The 18,642-nt window shown below is 50.0% G+C and overlaps 1 protein-coding gene across 8 annotated transcripts in view; it reads right to left on the bottom strand.

Moving 5' to 3' along the window:
• Positions 1 to 18,642, bottom strand: part of ANKRD11 (ankyrin repeat domain containing 11) — a 159,889-nt gene that overhangs the window by 73,351 nt on the left and 67,896 nt on the right. For 4 of the 8 annotated variants that reach the window (XM_056361032.1, XM_056361037.1, XM_056361035.1 and 1 more), the window contains one exon: positions 903 to 990. The exons of the other annotated variants lie outside the window; for them this stretch is intronic. The gene's annotated coding sequence lies outside the window, so the exon portion shown is untranslated. The remainder of the gene's footprint in view (positions 1 to 902; positions 991 to 18,642) is intronic. 8 annotated transcript variants of the gene reach the window in all.

The raw sequence follows: 18,642 nt of genomic DNA, 5'->3' as shown, positions 1-18,642 counted from the left end.
AACAGACACGATAGCCTGCTCATGCCTGATCCCAACGAGGCTCACAGTGCCAAGCAACCCAGCAGTGCCAGCATGGAAAGCCACTGGAGCTGGCTGCATTCTTGCACTCATTTACAAGTTAATCATCTTCCTCACTTCACTCAAGCATTACTTCAAACAGAAGAGGAAAAATCACTGGTCCTTTATCATATTTAGCTTGAAAGATACATGAGTTTGGAATATTTGCTCTGAGAAAGGACAATTTGCTTATTAAAGCTAATTTCAAATACATTAAGAATTAGAAAAAACTGTTATTGTAATACTGAAACAGATTCTTCTTTCTCAATTTGATTATTCTGTAACCGAACTCCTGTTCCCTTCCAGGGTCAGTCTCAAAACAGCAGAGGCAGCGCGACAGAGCCCTCAGGAATGGTGACGAATGAAGGATTATGTTTGTGCCTCTAGCATGGAGCACGCTCCCAGCTACACACACTGACTGGAAGAAGGCAAGGGGGCCGGGGACACACCAAACGTAGGGCTCACACGGCACTGTGTGAGGAGGCAGAACCAAGATGCAGGGTCTGAGCAGCGCGTCTAGGAGTGGAGGTGCGTGCAAGCTGAGCAACATCCTCCACTCCCAAACTCACAGCAATTTAGTGGCTACCTCGGTACTGAAGCAAGGCTGGGCATCACAGCAGTGACTACAATTCCTCTGAAGCATGGGGATGAGGAAATTACCAAAGTTTTGGCAGCACTCAAAAACAAACGCTGCCTGAGAATTTCATAACAGCAATTCAGAGTGAGAAGTAAATCTCAACAGGAATGATTTTGGAAGTGCTTTAAAAAAAACCAAAAGTGGTTAAATGAACTGTTGGCTCGGTCACTATGTCCAGCCAGGGAGATTATATTCATTATTGATTTACCTTAGAACAACTTGGGAACTCATTTCCAATGGTTTCTAATGGAACCTGGATTTTCTCAGTCCTAATCTGCCTCGTGAGGTTGAGCCTCCTGCAAGGAAATACAATACCACAGCATTAAAATGGCAGCTGTCAGATGTACAACAGCCCCATTCATTTAATGAAGATAGTGCAACGGTGATAGGGATTTTTAAAGGCTACTCCAAAAGGCTCCTCTGCAATTAAATAGAGTGGTGAGAACATCGTGGTGAGGATGGCTTTGTGAGTGCCTATAGATAATGGTGCAGGCCTGCAAGTCTGGGGATTTACAGAAACCAAAGGGAGGTTATGAAAAGTTTATTTTTGTAGTATCAGCTTGCACACACTATCTATAGTCCTTTCAGAAGCAATGCTGATTAGTGGTTTGAGCAGAGAAGTGGCAGTTTTGAACTTCAGCTTCATTGCCTACTCAGCCACAAACATACAAAACATTTGGGCAAGTCACTTTTTCAACAGCCACAGCTGTAAGATGCGCAGAGTAATGCTTTGGTTTCTATTCTTAGCAAAGCACGGGACAGAGACAGCATAGCATATGTACAGCCAGTAAACAATTCTTCCGTATGATAATCAAAGCCATTTTAAAATAGTAAATTCCCATCTGAACAAATTAAGATCTTTATGAGGGTGCACAAGCACCAGCCCCCATTTGCAGACACGACGTGCTCAGAGCACCCAAGAAAAGGAAGCCGGTTTGTGGCAATCTTGGCACAGAAACGGGCGATCTCAATAAACAACCGGGCGCTGTAGCCTTCCTCCCATCTCACTTCGCACAGCAGGGCTCGCGGCGAGCTGGGTCAGCCATGAGCACCAAGCCCAGTCGCCTCCAGAGCAGGACAGCCCCCGTCTCTGCCCCACAATGCCGGGAACGCACCCGCTCCCAAAACCCACATGCTGGGTGGCATGGGATGGGAGTGGGCAGCAGGGGAGTCCTCACACACACACACACCACCCCGAGAGCTGGGGAACGGGGTTTTGACCAGGACAACACATCGTCAACATCTGCTTCAGCAGGAAAAGCTGCTCCACTTAGGGAAATGCTTTTTCCTCAACAAAACGCACTGTAGCAGGCTCAGCCTTCTGAAATGTTGGTCTGTTTTTTTAGCAGGTGAAAAGAGTATTATTCCTTTATGTACCAAAAGCTAAAAGGAAATTATTTTTCTCAACCCTTAGAGAAAAAGATTCCTTTAATACAAAACCAAGCAGGGAATACTGTAGCCTGAAAGGAGGCTTCCAGAAAGGTGTGAGCATAGAAAACAGAAGCTCATAGCAGGAAGAAAATTGTAACATTACCTACAGGCTTTGAATGCACATGCAGATCTGCATCACCGAACATGAACAGCCAGCAAAATAATCAGTGCCAAAGAAAAAAAACCACCAACATTTGATCCTCAGCTATTTTCTAAATTCATCTGCAAATGCATCCTGCCTTAAGACAAATGAAAACCAAGGCATGATGGATACATGGCAATTAACTGCAACTGTTATTTTTATTATTTGTAGTGTCTTGCTAGAAAACAAGCACTGCCTTTAGCCCTGAGAAGTCCTGTGGAAGCAGCCGTCTGCTTGCACAAAAATCACTGAGCATTATATTCTGCCCCTTCTCTGGTTTAATGTCTCACCCCACAGCTCCAGAAGCTCCTGGCTCTGTCCCTCCCCCTCCCTTCCCGTCCTTCCTCCAGCTCCTTCCCTTGCAGCCAACGTTTCCACCTCCCTCCCCTCCTGGCAGCGGTGCCGGTAGCGTGCCAGATGTCAGCCTAACCCCGCAGCCGCCGTTTCGGGTCAGTTATCGGGGTTATGGTGTAAGGGGAGTGGTGAGCTCTGGCAGTGGCTCCCACCTCATCAGGCAGAGATGCGATGGGGTCTGGGCACTGCTGGAAAATTTAGTTCCAGCCTCTTTTTTCCTGTTAATGAACTGCCGGCAGCAGAGCCGGCAGGAAGTTTGAAAGACTGTTCATGCACACCGCAATGAAAGCCTTCGGCACTGAGCGCTGGGTAAGGTGACCCTTGACTATGCTAAGCATCAGTCATTCGTAGAAGTGTCACTTACTACACGAGGGGGACGGATGACCTGAATGTCTCCTACAAGAATAATTGCACACTGAAGGCAAGGGCTAAAGTTTCTGGGAAAGGGATGCTGCCGTTCACTGGGAGCCTGATGCCGTGGCACTCCAAGGAGGACCATTCAAGAGACACTGGGCTGCTGCAAGGAGGCAGCACTTGATATATACTTAAAGTGAACCCAGACCTGTACTCTTGACCAAACTGCGCTCCTTGAAGGATGTGCCCCCAGTGAAGGAACGGCTCCAAGGCAACGGTATGCAGTTTGCTGGATGGCAAGCGGAAAGCTTCAAGCCTGACATAAGCCAGGGCTCGGGTTCCTCTATCATACTGAGGCCGTGCCGCAGATAAGGCTGCGTCAACTTTTCCATTTGAGCACTCTCCCCTCTAAGGTTTACAGTCAGAGCAAAATGTTTTGCCCAGGTGGAAACTGTATGCTCCCAAAGCAGGGAGCTGCCTGTGTATATAAAGCATTATAATGTCACCCACCCAGACTTGGTTTCCCTCCACAGGGAAAGGGAAAAATCTCATCTTCCTCCCTATGAAATTCTTCACGTTCCTCCACATCCGTACCCCTCGGACGGGGCTGCTCATCTACAGTCATACAAAGTGCCCTGTAACGTTGAACAACCCAGTACTGAAACACAAACAGGTTAAACATTAACCTAGGAGCCAAGAGGAAAGCATGCAACCCTCCTGCCCCAGCGTCAACAGCCTGGCTCCCTTGCACTGCCTCTGGCAGGGCTCCTCCGCAGCACCACCGGCCATGCCACCACCTCTCCCAAGAGCAGACGGCGCTGGCACCCACTGTGCCAGGTTTCTGGAGAGGAAGGGAGGCTTTGGGCAATAAGGGTGTTTTTCCCCTATAAAATCCACCTGCCTGTGGGAAAGGGGGGCAAGGAAAGCAAGGTGGGAGCCGGCACCTGGGCCCCCCAATCACTGCACACAAAAGTGGGGTGCCTGGAGGCAGGATGCCACTCTCCCTGCTGCCGCACATGCTTGCGGGCTCCTCCAAACACATTTTCCTGGCGTTGCGCTACGGCAGAGCGAGAGGCAGCGAACCCAGCTCACAGGCCACCAGCTCGCACCCGTTTGGCATCTTATTTTCATGTGTGTCGAACTATGAGTATGTTCCATTTCCAAAAAAGTGCCGGAGGAGACTGCCTCCCCCACGCCAGGGGCTGCAGGCACTGGTCCCCATGCCTGCGGGCAGGTGCAGCACCCAGCACCCAGCTCCACGTGCTGGGGAAATTTCGGGGCCTGTTGACACGCATGGGGGATGGGGAGGTATTTCGGTACCAGCGCGAGGCACAGCCCTCCCCCCTGCATGCTTCACTGCAGTTATCCCTGAAGACAGAAAAATTTGTGCTTGTTTTCCTGCTGCTGCTGAGCAGCTATGAAATGTCTCCCACCACAGAGAGCCTGAATAAATCCCGGCTCCTGAAGCAGCATCTGAAATCAGCTTCTCTCCAATCTCCATCACAATTTCAAACCTTTAATTTACTGAGGCTGTAGTGAAAGCAACATTTGTGTTTGTTTACCGGCCACAGAGGAGCACTGAGCACTTGCTGTTTATCACATTTACCCAACAGATATATTCTGGGGAGCTTCTTGGACCGGCCATGACTTATCACAAATTACTGGTCACAAACTTTTCCTCTCTGTCCCCATGAGAGCCCAGAGACCCACCCTCAGTCATCTGGGTGCTTTGTCTGCACACAGGGTGCTTCTAGTAGCCTTTTGGAAGCGCTTGAAACGAGCCTGGGTTTCTCTGTTTCCAAGTTCAAATGAAAAATACAAACCCCCCAAGCAAACAGAAAGGCAGAAACCAGTCTGATTTTATTCTTCTTCCTCTGTTACATCTTGGAGAGCTGGACCAAGACACGGCAGCTTTCGCCTGGGGAAGCACCCTTGCAGGCTCTGTGGAGGGGTGGAGGCCACACGGAATCTGGAAAACTTTCCCCCAGTACCTTCAGTGACTTAAAGATTCGTTGCTGTATGTCAATGAAGCAACTTTGTTCTTTCTGGAGGGAACAGACAGATTGCAGGAGAAAACTATATCCCAATTGCTGCCAAATCCCACAGATTTAGTTATTAGTAGGCAATTAGGAACCATTATTAACACTTCCTACTACGTTAAGCTCCATTTACACTGCATCTCTGCGCCAGCCTGGACGTTTCCAATGGAGCGGCACCCCAGCTCCAACACGCACGTGGCATCACGTACTGAAAACTGTGTCTTCCTGCTCGCTGCCTCCTGGGCCCCTTCTCCGCAGATGTACTGATGTACTGAATGCAGTTGTCTTACAAAATCAAATTGCAAGTAAAAATACAGAGATTTAGAAGGGGTGGGGGAGGAGGTAAATAAAAGTGCGGCTGCACAAAGAGAAAACAATTTTGCTCTTGTTTTTTAACCCACAATCAACATCTGAGCTATTCAGGAAACTGGTGCACTGCCCTCCAACCAACTTCAATTAGGGAACTCAAAAGCAGTCAGACAAAAGAATGCCTGGGAGTTACTGCACCGCACAGAGATATTTTTAGCAAGAGCTGGGAGGCTGTTTGTGGGACACTGCTTTGCTTCCATTGCATTTCAGCTTTTGTATTTACATTTGCAGGACAGTAAGATTTACTAGGTCAGAGGGAAAAAGATAGGAGAAGCAATGTAAACGATGTGAATCATTTTGCTTTCTGATGCTCTTGGAAGGTGCTTCAGCAAAAGCTCATGGAGACCAGAGTGAAACAGAACAAATTTGCCTCCATCTGCTTTGAAAATCATCTTTCGGCAGAAAACTCAAGTCACTCTTTTTAAAGGGGTGATGTAAACTAGCACATAGAGCCCCGGCAAGGCCCATACGCCCCACACGCCGTGGGAGAGAGCAAGGCAGCCTTTGCACACAGCAAAGCTGCAGCTGAATCCGTCCGGTGACCTCTCCCCACCCCCGGTCACCAGATGGATGCACAAGCTGCACGGCAGCGACGCCAGCGCCGGGGCGGCCTATCGGCACTGTCACACGAAAACGCTCGTCCCAAAGCCACGGCCAGAAAGGCCGTTCGGCTCTTCAGTCCAGAGCACAGAAGTGCACGACCAAGCCCTAACGAGGCGCTTCTGTTTTTCAGAAGCCGTTTCCTAAAAATGACAGGCTGCGGCTGCCGCCCCCTCCACGGGCTGGCAGCGCCGCCGGGAAGGTGCCTGCAGAGCCCCGGGAGGTGAAGCCCGAAGCCCTGAGCCGGGGCGGTGGCGGTGGCTGGTTTTGGGGAGGCGGCGGGTGCCCCACCGCCTGCGCTACCGGCATCGCTCCTCCAGCGCATCCCCCTCTTCCGCTCCCTCCCACCACTGCGGCAGCGCAGATGGCAGCAGTGTGACCTCGCTGTTCCTGCCTCCTTGTTTTGATCCTGCAGTCTTGATTGTTCAGGCTAATCCCACACTCCCAGCCTTGGCTGCCAGCCAGGACTGTTATTAATGGCACAAAAGCTTCTCATTCCAGCTACTTCTACATCCGCTAATGCTGTTGTTCCCTTCTCTCGCTCCCCCTCTTGCCACATTACAAACTGGAGCTGGAATATATTTTACAAGGGGAAAAAAACCACACCACCAAAAAACCTCTCTGATCATCCTTGCACACCAAAGACTCCACCAGAACCATACAGGAAAGGCTGAGCAGCTCCAGCAATGATTACCAATGCCAAAGCAGTTAAGACCACCCTGCTCATCCAGCGTTCAGCTCTGAAGCGATGAACAGCACATGGATGCGGGGAGTTTCCAGCAATCCCTCAAGGAACCCAGGATCCCAGGCACAACTATGCACAGCTGCCCGCAGGGCCCAAGGGAAGGGCTCTGCTGCCCAGGGCAGGAGAAATACCAACGCTGCCCAAAGGGCTGAGAACCTGAGGATGGGCAGCACCACAGCTGCAGGGGCACAGCACCCATCTGCTCTTCAGGTGGCAACAGGGCCACGGCTGCCTCGCTGGGGAAGCTGTCTGCTCTCCTGCCCCTGCTCTACGCAACAAATGCTGGATTCAAATATCTGTAAAGCTCTCATTAAAAGCACGTACTGAAAAGGCTTCAAACTATTTGCAATTTAGCCCCTCACATGCCAGTCTTTCCTGGCAGGTCTTCTCTCCCTCTGCCAGGAACCCAAAGCCGCTGTGCAGGGCCTAAGAGCTGGTACGCCTTCTCTGCCTGGTGAAGGCTTTGCACCGACAGCCCACTGCAGCAAGCACGCAGCTGTACACCTCGCGCAGCTGTACACCTCATCCTCCCTCTGCTTTAAAACACCCTCCCGGCAGGAGGGTTGCAGGGCTGAAGCCCAGCAGGAAGGGCTGGTTGGCCTCATCGACCAGGGGGCTTCAGCACCGGCACGATGCTGGGGTGCAGGTCCCACATCAGCTCGACCTGCTCAGACCCAGGGCTGGTTTGGGAGGGGAAGCAGGGAGGATATTCATCAGGAGCTTCGGATCTACTGGAGACCAGCGCATCACGCACAAACCCCTCGGTAGGTGCTGGGACATGGCTCGCAGCGGCTGCGACTGATGACCCCAAAAGTCTGATCATGAGCTGAGCAGAGTGGGCCTCAGCACCGTGCTCACCACACTGAGGGCCACCAAGCTGAAGGTTAATGAGGTTCAGGCTTGCTTTAAACTGCAAGCCCAGCAAGAGGTACATGTCCCTGGGACCCTCCCGTGGGAGCAACCCCACCTTCCCGTGCTACAGAGCAGGCAGTGCCGCAGGTGCTGGGAATGTGCTGCACAGAGAGCATCACATTGGTGCTGTGTCTGAAAAACCTGCCCAGTTTTCAGCCTGAGCTGTCATCCTGGTGAGATGATTCACCATTCTGCCCTCACTGCTTGTTGAAATGCAGGAAAGGAGAAAAGCAGCTACGCGAACATTTCTTCTGATTAGGAAGGTCAGTACATTTTTAATAAAGGGCTCTTTAAAGATAATCTCATTTCAGTATTTACACATGTTAAAGAGGTTACAGAGATCAAAATGTAATGAAGTCGAGAAGGAGAGGACAATAAAAGTGTGGCTGGGATATTGCAGTGAGCAATATCTCTAGCCTGTTGGTTTAGACTACAGGAGTAAAGCAGCAGGGCACAGACCCCAGCAGAGGAGGTTCAGGCACCAGGAATAACTAACCGGCTGTTGCTCAACCACGAAAAATCAGTAGCACGTTTCTGAATACGACCAGTGTCTCCAGCTTCTCTTTTCCCTGAAATACAGCACATCACGCCACCCCACCAGCGAGCCCCTGGCACCTGCCCGCTCCTCGCTGGGCATGCCACTGGCACACTCAGTCTGACAGGCTTGTGCAAGCACCCCTGCTCGCCCCGTGAGCGAGCGCACGCCACCTCCCACACCATCCGACACATCTCCAAACACCGCAGCAGCCTGTACTATAGGCGGAGCCCTTGTTTACCAGCACACAGGCCTAATTTAAACTCCTGAAGTCATCTCCAGCCTTTCACTATAGCAACCCCAGCAAATCTTCCCACTGTTATATGTGCAGAGCGGCTTTGCATCCAAGCTTTGCATCGGCCGAGGTTAAATCTGACAGAAGTAAAAACTGAAATATCTGCCAGCAGCTCCCAGTGTCAGCGGTGGAGTTTCATAAAAACTCTGCTCCAAAGACAGAACTCCAGCGTGGCTGTTCATGTGCCACAGATTAACCCTAAGGAATTAAAAATTCCCCTGAAACGCTCAACTCCCACTCCTCCGGGCATTCGAGGAAACCTGCCCTCGTTCTGCTCTGCTCTGCGTGCACTGGGTTTCTGTAACGCGCACAATATGCCGTTTGCTTTACAAAAACTTTGCGATGGTTTGGGGACGGGGGGATGCACACCAGCTCTGCGTACAGCGAATGAAGTCATGGGGAAGAGAAAGTCTATGTCAAGTTTGGAATTATTTCTCTACTGTGCTAGAGAAAATTTTGGTGCCTGTTCAAAGCTACCGTGCATTGTTGCAGAGGGTGCAAAAGAAAAAAAAAAGTAATCTTTGTTTAAAACAACTTAATAGTCACAAGATCAAGAGGAACAAAAGGGAAAATATATTCTGAGGGAAATGTGACTTCTAGAGCTCGAACAGCACTTGAAGTCCCCATCAAATAACCTTCAGCCGAGGTTGCACAGAACCAAGAGGAAGCAGGGAAGCCAGCACAGATTACCAGATCACAGGGAGGGGGTAAAGCAAAGATAACTGTTGCAAAGATCACAAGGGAACTGCGGGTATTTGGCACAGCTGCACCTGTAATAGGTTAAGTTGGTGCCCTCGTGAAGCAACTGTTTTTCAAGAATTAATTAGTGGAGCAGGCAAGAGAGCCACAGGCATAAGGGAGGTAAGTGAAGAAAGAACTGCAAAAATAGGAAAATAGTTCAAATTAATAAAAACTGTTTTCAAAGCCAAAAGGACTTGCTGCAGTCATCTCGGCAAACAGCCCAACAGGCGACAGAACACCCCCGAGTTAATTCTCCTTGCATTGTCTACAAATACAGACCAACTACAACAGATACTATAAAACCAAGACAGCATTTAAAGGGGAGCCTAATGTCCTTATGTTTAAGAAATGCAAGATCTGCTACAGCCACCAGCTAAGCTCATCTCACACCAGCCACCTTCCCAAGAAATCTGGTGCTTTGTTTTTCAGTTTAATTTCTTTAGGTTCAACTTCCAGCAGGCAGGGACTTTTCCCTCGATTTTTAAAAAACATCCCAGAACAAAGCAAGCAGGATGGGTGTCAGGCAAGGTCGGCCCAAAACCCGAGGGCAGCAGATGTTTAGAAGGCGAATAAACTCCCCAGCACCCTGCCCAGGCTCTGGCAGTCAATAACACATGGGCTTCCAACCCACCAGATGCTCTCAACTTTCTCCTTGCTAAGCTAAATAGCTTGTGTTTCCAGCTCCCAATGCATGAAACGAGTCTTCTGAGTCCCATTCAACCAACCAGCCTCTTCTATTCTTTTTTAAGTGAATAACTATGTTAATCTCATTAGCTATGCTATGGCAAAGCCAGTCTGGGAGTTGGTCCCACCTACTACCCAAATCACCTTCAGGGGCTCCTATAACACAGGGAGCACATCAACCCCAGGGGTACTGGGAAACAAGAAATACTACTGGTTTTAGGATAACCCAACCTTATGGTGCCAGGCCAACAAAAACAGCAGTGGCCCTGGGACCCAGAGCAACCCTTGTATCACATCACAATGCTACCGAGCATCATCTGCAGGTGAGCAGCGCCAGTCACTGGCCTCACTCAGCCCTTGGCACTGGTCACTCACCCTCCCCGGCTCCAACACACCCACACCTCAAGAATTTCCCTGTGCCACACCTGCACTTACTTGCCAACATACACCACAGCCTCAGCCATCTCCAGCCCCACACAAGTCTCCCCTGCACTCAAGTAACAGCTGGTGGCCACTTCTGCTGAGCTCCCCTCTCTGTAAAATCATCACAGGGCTCAAATAACAAAATACTGAGAGTCTCGAGGGTGCTTGGACATCATTTGGAAACCGCTGCCTTGACGCTTGCTTGTAACATCACCAGTATTTAGGGCACCTTTTGGTGAGAAACCAAACCAGAAATCCCAGCCAGTGCAGTCTAAGTTCAGCCCCGTCTTATATTCAGCTACAATCAAGAACAACAGAAACATGTTCTGTGACCCTAAACAAATTCATGTGGTAAAACATCATGTTTAAAATGCAACGAGTCACATGATGGCAACACACCTACACAAAATACTCAGGCCTGCACCTGGGGAAAGAATGTAATCGCCAGTTTCTGCTCCCCCACGGGAGCCAAGGCAGTGCCTGTGTCCAAAGCAGTGGGTCACCTCTTCTCCAATGCTTTAGACCTGGCATGTGAAGTTCTGGAAATGAAGAGAAGCTGTGGCAGCTGCTCTGGAGGACAACAGCCAGCACCAGGGACATGGGGACAAGGCAGGTGAGGATAAGGAAGGTGGCAAAGCCCCCTCCGAGAGCAAGAGCACCAATGTCTGCACACATGCACAGCCTCTCCACAAGAGGAGCACTGGGCAGGTCCACAGTGGCAATGCTTCCAGCGATATTTTTCTGGTAGATGCAAGGAGCCTCATGGCCAAGGTCTCCCCCCCCACGGGGTTCCCCCAGGAAGATGCACCTTCACCCATGGACCTGCCGAGGACAGGGCACAGACACGCAAGCAGAAACCAGGGCACACACCGCATGTACCTGCAGACAGCATGGTGAGAGGGAAAGCGGGGCCATTCCTTGACCATTCTAGATCTGGTTTTAAATAACCATCCTTGTCCAGATCACTGACATAAATGCTTATGAGATTATTTGATAGTTTAGGGCTGACAAAACAGACCAGGTGAGAACAAGTGAGATTCCCACTTCCCTATACATATGACCAAAGGGCACATATACAGTAGAGGGAAAACATGCACGCTGTCCTTCACAACAAGGCAGCAGCACTGACCAGATGGGTCTTTAAATAGGATTAAAAGGAAGACAGCTCTACTACATCCAGCCCTTTCCTCCAGGGCTGGAAACCCACCCTCCTTGCAGCCAAGTATCCACAACGGGGAACCAGCCTTTTGCTTTTACCCCCTTTGTTCTTCCAAGCCACTTCCTCCCTTGTGTTTACCTTACAGACCTGCCATCTCCCTCTGGCTCACAATTCCTCCTTCTTTGGAAAGTCTTTGAGATGCACATTATACAAGATACACAAAAATAAATTGTTTTTAATCCTGCGGATTCCAGTGCTCCCAAACAAGGATCTTAAAGAGCTTTACAAACAATGGATTAAGCCTTAAGACTCCCTGTGAGGTAGGAAAGTGCCTCTCTCACAGAAGCGGAGGAAGGTGAACGAGGCTGAAGGCTGTACAATGCGACTTTATCACCACTGCAGAAGTGACCTGTTTCTATACGCACAAACACAGGCAAGTCTATCACCGATCCATCATCAGTCTAGCAGCACCTTTGCCATTTCACTCCAGACTCCGAAGCGGCTTCAAAAACACCATGCATCTTTCAAACGCCAAACGCTTTCCTTCCCACTGTGTACCAGGAGCGCTACTCAAAGCACTCAGCCCAAGAGAAACCATCCCAAGGATGGCAGCGCCACTGGCTCCTAAAGCTGCGGGCACAAGGCTGCTCTTGGAGTACTGTTGAGACTTCATGACAACTAGCTTTCATTATCAGGCACACAGGAAGCTTTCTCAGCGTGTATTTCGAGCAGCTCACCAGATGCAATCCTACAGAGAAAGGCACCTTCTTGGTTTGCTCCTCGACATTAAGAAGACTTTGGGTCACATGCTCTGTAGCCTCAGTCTGCAACCTATATTAACGTGACATCATTTATTCTTAGTGCATCCTGGTCTGTAAAGTCCTTACGCTTCTTCCCAAATATATTTTGCATACATCTTGTAAACAAGCTTTACATCCTTTTGATCAGCACTCTGCACGGAGCCCGGGGAGGGGGAGGAGACTTCCTGTTCCACTATTGCAATCGCTCTCAGCAACGTGCTGCGCTCAGCTCTTGCCGCCCCGTGAGCAATGATGAAATTTTCTATTTTGGTGGCTTCTTCTTCATATATTTGTAGCAAGTTGGCTGTACTCTAGCCCAGCATCGCTGTTGATCTGAATGTATTTTTTTTCAAATTCATTTTAAAGTGGCAGAGCAATCTGCAGCATCTCCTTTTCAAGCCAAGATGGCCAACTAAGAGCCCTGTTCTCTAGCCAAACGTTTTCACACTACCTGGCTTCTCAGTTTCCTTGCCAGTTGTCTGAAAGCAGACATTTCTGCAAAAGAACTTGTTTACAGAAAAAACAGACTCCTGTATGCAGTAAAGCACACCATCGTGTTTTCTTGCTATTGCTTATCTGCTGAAGATAAATCCGGTTTCTGCTTGCCCAGAGGCAATCAGCCAAATGCTCACCAGCTGATACCTCCCTGTACCTCGTGGTGACTCCACATGCCCAAAGCCTCGCTCCTCTTAAGACCAACCGCCTTGGAGAGGTACAACCGTACCACACCACCACCGTGAGAGCCGATACAAAAATAAATGCTCCGTCCCGGTTCCAGAGACACGACACCAGCTGAAGCTGCAGAAGGTTGGTATCTTCCTCCCTTTGGAAAGAACAAACACACAGAGACTCCGGCAGCCACTGGAAGCCTGAGTACTGGGTAAATGGTTAAAGGCGATCGCTCGTGCTCACTTGTGACTCCAGCTCACCACTTCCACGTCCTCCCCTTTGCCAGCTCATATGAGAGGCTTATAAAATCAGCACACTGTAGGCAGCCTAGCTGCAACACCGGAATGTTATGTAGTTGGTTACTAATACAGTGCTTTGCATATTGTGTTTCAAACGCTACATGCTTCTACATGTTCAATGTCAACAAGGGGAAAAAATTGTCAGACCAAAATGAAGTCTTCCTAATATGAGTTATTAGCTATACAGCAGGCTACCAGGTGCACTGCGAAGGCCCCGCAGGGATATTCCTGCATTCATTTCAACCCTCTCCTTTTGAGAACCATCTCAGCTCCTTTTCTAATTATTTTCCTCTAGCTGAGATCAGTGTGCTTCTCAGCTCTGCCCGTCGCAGTCCAGCGTGGGCTTCCACATGATCTGCAGCCGGGACAGGTATCATTCGGACAGAAACGCCTTATGTTCGTCACTGAGACAAGCAGCGAGGACCTGGCAGATTTAGGATACTAAACAAGGAGGAAAAATAAACGCAGCATAGATTCTTCTGGGTTAAACCACTTCCAAATTCAAGGGAAAGCAATTTTTTTCAACAAATAGAACATATTACATGAAACTGTGGGTGTGCTACTCTTACAGATGCTCTGTGTGAACCAAAATTTGCTGAAATTATTACAGAAACATTCCACCATCTCCCAAAATAAGCATCTTTGTGTATCTTTGCCTGGTTAAATTATGAAAAAACCCTGCATAGTGGAGCACAGTTTCCATTTCCTCGCACACTCCTACCAGGGCTGTGCTTACAAGTAAACGCACCGACCTTTTCTCAAAGAAATCAGTGTTTGCTGTTCCTTATAAATTTGCAGAATTTTGGCTCATTTCCATTTCACCCACTTTTAAATACGACGCTCCCCACCCCCACACAACTGTTCCTTTCTAAGGGATGACAGGCTATCCAAAAAATAACAGGAGCACTTGAGCTCCTTGTTCCCTCCCTGGATGGCATCACTCCAGCAGCAGACAAAGGAGCACCAGGAACTTCAGACCAACCTGTTGCAGGGAGCACCTCACCTCAGTTCAGTAGTGTACCAGTTTTTCCTGACCTCCGACGACAACACTTTTCCAGCACTCCCCCCACCCTAGGTTTTCTAAACAATCATTCGTGGCACATTTTAATTCTTTATCATTTTCCTATCAAAACCTGGACCTCAAATCCCTTATGAAAAGCACCGTGGTTACTAGAAGGATCACCCCACAACCTTGCTCTGTTTTTCTGTCACCGCTGATGTGGTACACAAAGAATGAGATTTTTCAATTTGTTTTGTCCATCAGCCAAAAATTCCTTCTAATGGACTGAATATGGTGCCTGTGCTAGTCTCTCACTGCTCCAGCTCAACTCTCACAACAGTCACTGCCTACAACGCAGAGCTGGCCTCCTTTTGCAGGAAAATAAGGCCAAACCAGCTTGAAAGCATGTTTGGAATCTGGAGATTAATTCCATGTAAACTAATGCATTCAAACCTCTTTGTACAGCTTCAGAAAGGGCTGTCTGATCCCAGCGAGAAGTAGGGCAGCGCATACCCATGCCGTACGATGGGGAGGCAGGCAGAGCTGCCTCCATTTTGAAACTCTTTACTAAAGCTCGCAACCATTAAGACAGACGTGTCCTGCCCCGGTGAGCCGGCCGTGCCGCCGCTCAGCCACCTGCCTGCACCTCGGCCCATCGCACCCACTGCCCGGGCAGGCAAGGCACCACTGCCAGCCGCTCGCAGGCAGGGTGACGGGGCCAGGGGAGCCTGCTGAAAAGGCCTGCAGGGAAACAAAGAGGTGCCGGAGCGGACCAGAGGGCAGAGCGGCGGGTCAGGAGGCGGGAGGGCTCCCACGGGAGCCTCTGCCCAGGACCCGGAGCTTTTGTTCGGCAGAAAATGCCAGGAGCAACAAAGCTCCTCGAGGCCATGGGGCTGCGACGCACGGCACGCTGCGCCTGGGGGTGGGCAGCACCCCATCCCCCAGTCCCCCACCCCTGCCTCCTGCTGCAGCGCCCCTCACCAACGGCTCCCACTTTGCTCCACCATCTCTCTCCCCAGGAGATAAATTATTCAGAATGAAACCATTTTAAACTCTGTTGGGATGCTGAGCAAAGCTAAGATGGGTGGTGCTGCGGAGGAAGCTGTCAGGGACATGACCAGAAACCAGGTCTTCCTCACACAGAAGGTTACAAATGCAGTTAGAGCTGATACCGTCTGAACCCAATGCCATGAAACACTCTGAAATAACTGAACACAAAGCTCTAAGGGTACCCCATCACACTCAGAGATGCAACACCAACTTGAGTGCAAGGCCCAGGGGCCTGCCATGCCACGTTCATTTGCAGGAGGCTCCCACAAAGCCACGCCATCGGTGATGTTTTAGCACTAAACGCCTTTGTATTCCTGTATTTTCCTCCTGCCAGCCCAGCATAAAGCAACGGAAAGCAAGACAGCCGAGCAGAATACGGTTTGCATGGTGACCTTCATGTGCCTGGGCAGCCTGGTGAGCAACATGGTGGCTTCACAACCATCACGCATGCAGATGTGCTTCACAGATGATGCTGCAGACCCATTTCTGCAGCTGTGCTGTCCCCCAGGCATGGGAGACTAAAGCAGGGGTGGCACGTGGAGTCCGAGAACCGCCAAATTCCTCCGGGGTGACTGGGCACACCTAGGTTCCCAACGCTGTGGGCTGCTGCCTCAGGTGGGAGGAGATGGGTCCCATCAGAGAAATGCAGGGCCGAGTCCACAGAGGTGTCCCAAAGCCAACACCCCACTACGCTGCTGGGAGGACTGGGCCACCTTGCCAAAACAAACAGGCAGCACAGCAGTACTCCGGAGGACAAGAGCCCTCCCACTGCCCTCCTGCAGGGGAATGGGTCCCCGAAAGGTTCCCAGCCACCCGCTAGACTCCAGACCCACCGTGGAGCTTCCTTCCACGAGGGCTACACAAGCAGGACCCTCTGCCACAGGCTGCCTGACGTGCAGCACGTGGCCAGCAGCAGTTTGCAGCATGTACACTCCTTAGACACGAGCACCAGTAAGGTACTTGACACGGGGCCCCACCGTACAGATGTATTCAGGTCAGAAAGAACATCAGCAGAAAGGTAGTTCAGAGAAGCGAGGGGGTTTGTGTTGTTTTGTTTTTAAATGAGGAGACAAAATAATTAAATGGCCTGGAAACTACTCTACATTAAAAGTCACTATAGCACTAAAAATCTCGCTCTGACAGTTATGGGTGAAGCCCTTTGAAAGTTACCATGGTAGTTGATGCAGCTATTCGCCCACTCGTCCTTCAATAATGGTGGATTATTTTTTTTAATGCGATTCAACCACAAACAAGCAAATGTTGCTGAAGGAAAAAGTACTTTCTCACACCATAAAAAACCCTCCATCCTTTATCTGTGCCACAAGTGCACAGCTAAGGAGGAGACAGCAGGTAACAGGGAGCCAAGCCAAACACGCAACGCTGAACTTCGCTCCCTCCCTCTCCAGGGAGAGAGGAAATTTAAGAAGCAGATTCAGGATTTCAGCATCCATTTCACTTTCCCTTCCCCCTCCTGAACTATCGCTCCCTGGGCCCCAAACGGCTATTCAGATGCTATGTCAGCTGAATGCTGCGTTCGCTTCCTCTCTCAAACACCAGCTCAGCAAGCCTCGCAACACGCTACATGTCAGACGAGAAAGCCAAGTATTTCTGGAATACATCTTTCCTCCTTTTAATTAAGCGCCCAGGTAGAGAGCAGCTCACACAGAAGCGTTCGCTCTGCAAAAGCCGCATCCAGCAAGGCTGGCAGAGGCAAGTCGGAGCAAGACAAGGCCCAAACAAAGGAAAGCAAACACGGGCTGTAAGGGAGGAGCAGGATACAACTGCATTGACCTGCCCAGCTATTATTTTCGCAATCAAACCGAGGTCTAGAAACTCCTACGGCCAAAGGGAAAGCTTTGCCTGCCTGAGAACGCCTCGCAGCAAACGCCCCAGCAGCACAGCCCTCATCCCGTGTGCAGGTGGAAAACGAAAACCTCTCAACCCCCAGCTCAGCAGCAGTTAACTGTGAATAACGTGGAGGCTGAGGAGTCGCCTCCCCATCTGCCAGATAAACCCCGCTCCTTCCCCAGGGACCTCCCTGCACCCCCGGAACAGGGGTTGCCATAGATGAGCCCCCCCAGACGCACAGCTCCAAGCGGGGTGAGGCAGATGGGGAGAGGGAATAAGCAGCTTCCAGCACTAAGCCGGGGAGGGCAGGACTGAGCCTGCGTGCCACACATGCCGGGGGCACGCGGTGCCAGGGCGCAGCCGGCCAGGGGGCCATGCCGCCGGCCAGCCTTCTTGCCTGGTGCTAGCCTAAGCAACATGTACTGCTGGCTCTACAAAAACAATATTCCTCATTCTTAATCCAGTATAAATTATTTGTTACAATAAATACTTGCACTGAAAGCCTTGAGGCTTTACTAACAAAGCTGGGTTTGCACACAGGCTGCCAGGTTTTGAGAACTGGTTTAATCAGCTGGAGAAGCTGTTAGTGTGCTTAGGGAGCACGTTCAGGCTTTGCAAGACACAATTTAAGTGAAAAGAACCGCTGTCAGCAGCAGCTCTTTTCTCCCACAGTCCCCTCGACTCCAACTCTCACCAACCCAAAACAACTCAAACTGGGAAACGTTTTTGCCACAGTGTGAACTGGGAGAAAGCAAGCATCACTGCGGCCCTCGAACGGGTCCATCCACTTAGACATTCATGTATTCGGCAAGGGGCAGTTTCTGTGCCGAAGCGTGTTTCCAGCCAGCGCCCTGGCGAGCAGCAAGCCAACAACTTTCAAGATGAATTAAGGCCACCGCTTCCGCGGAGTTATGCTGGTGGAAGGCAGCTTTGTTAAACCGAAATGAAAGCTAAAAACGTGCTACATTCACCCCATTGTTCCTTCGCCTTTTCTAATAGCTGTTTTCTCTCCTCCATCACTCTCAGGCTTCGCACGCTCAGCTGTGACTCTTTGTGCCTCCCTTTCGCTGCCTTCTGCTTCTGTTTGTCCTTTTGATCTCCACTTCTCAGCTTGTGTTTTCTGCTGCGTCCCCATCCCCCATGCCTGATTTCCACTTTTATTAGGGTGTGAGGCAGAACGGCTCAAAGGATGAACAATGCGTTTTAGCTGAAAAGGCTTTGAAGCTGAATTGTGTTGTTTACCGATACATTCCCCAGTCTCCTACTGAAATAAAATAGTATTTTACCTCCACCAAAGTGCTTGCTGTTTATTTTCAGTTGGAAGCAATTATAAAAAGCTGATGGCACATTTAAATGCATAAAAACAGGACCAGGAGCACAGGAATATGATAACTTTTTTAAAAAAAGAAAACACACACAACAAAAAATCCCAGACAACCGCACCTCCCAAAAGCCCGCAGTTTCTAGGAGAAATTATTTTGGAGTCCAATTGTAAAGCT

Source organism: Falco biarmicus, chromosome 15 (assembly GCF_023638135.1).
Source record: "Falco biarmicus isolate bFalBia1 chromosome 15, bFalBia1.pri, whole genome shotgun sequence".
NCBI lineage: Eukaryota > Metazoa > Chordata > Aves > Falconiformes > Falconidae > Falco > Falco biarmicus.
The sequence above is the reverse complement of the archived record's forward strand: the minus strand, read 5'-3'. Positions and strand labels throughout refer to the sequence as shown.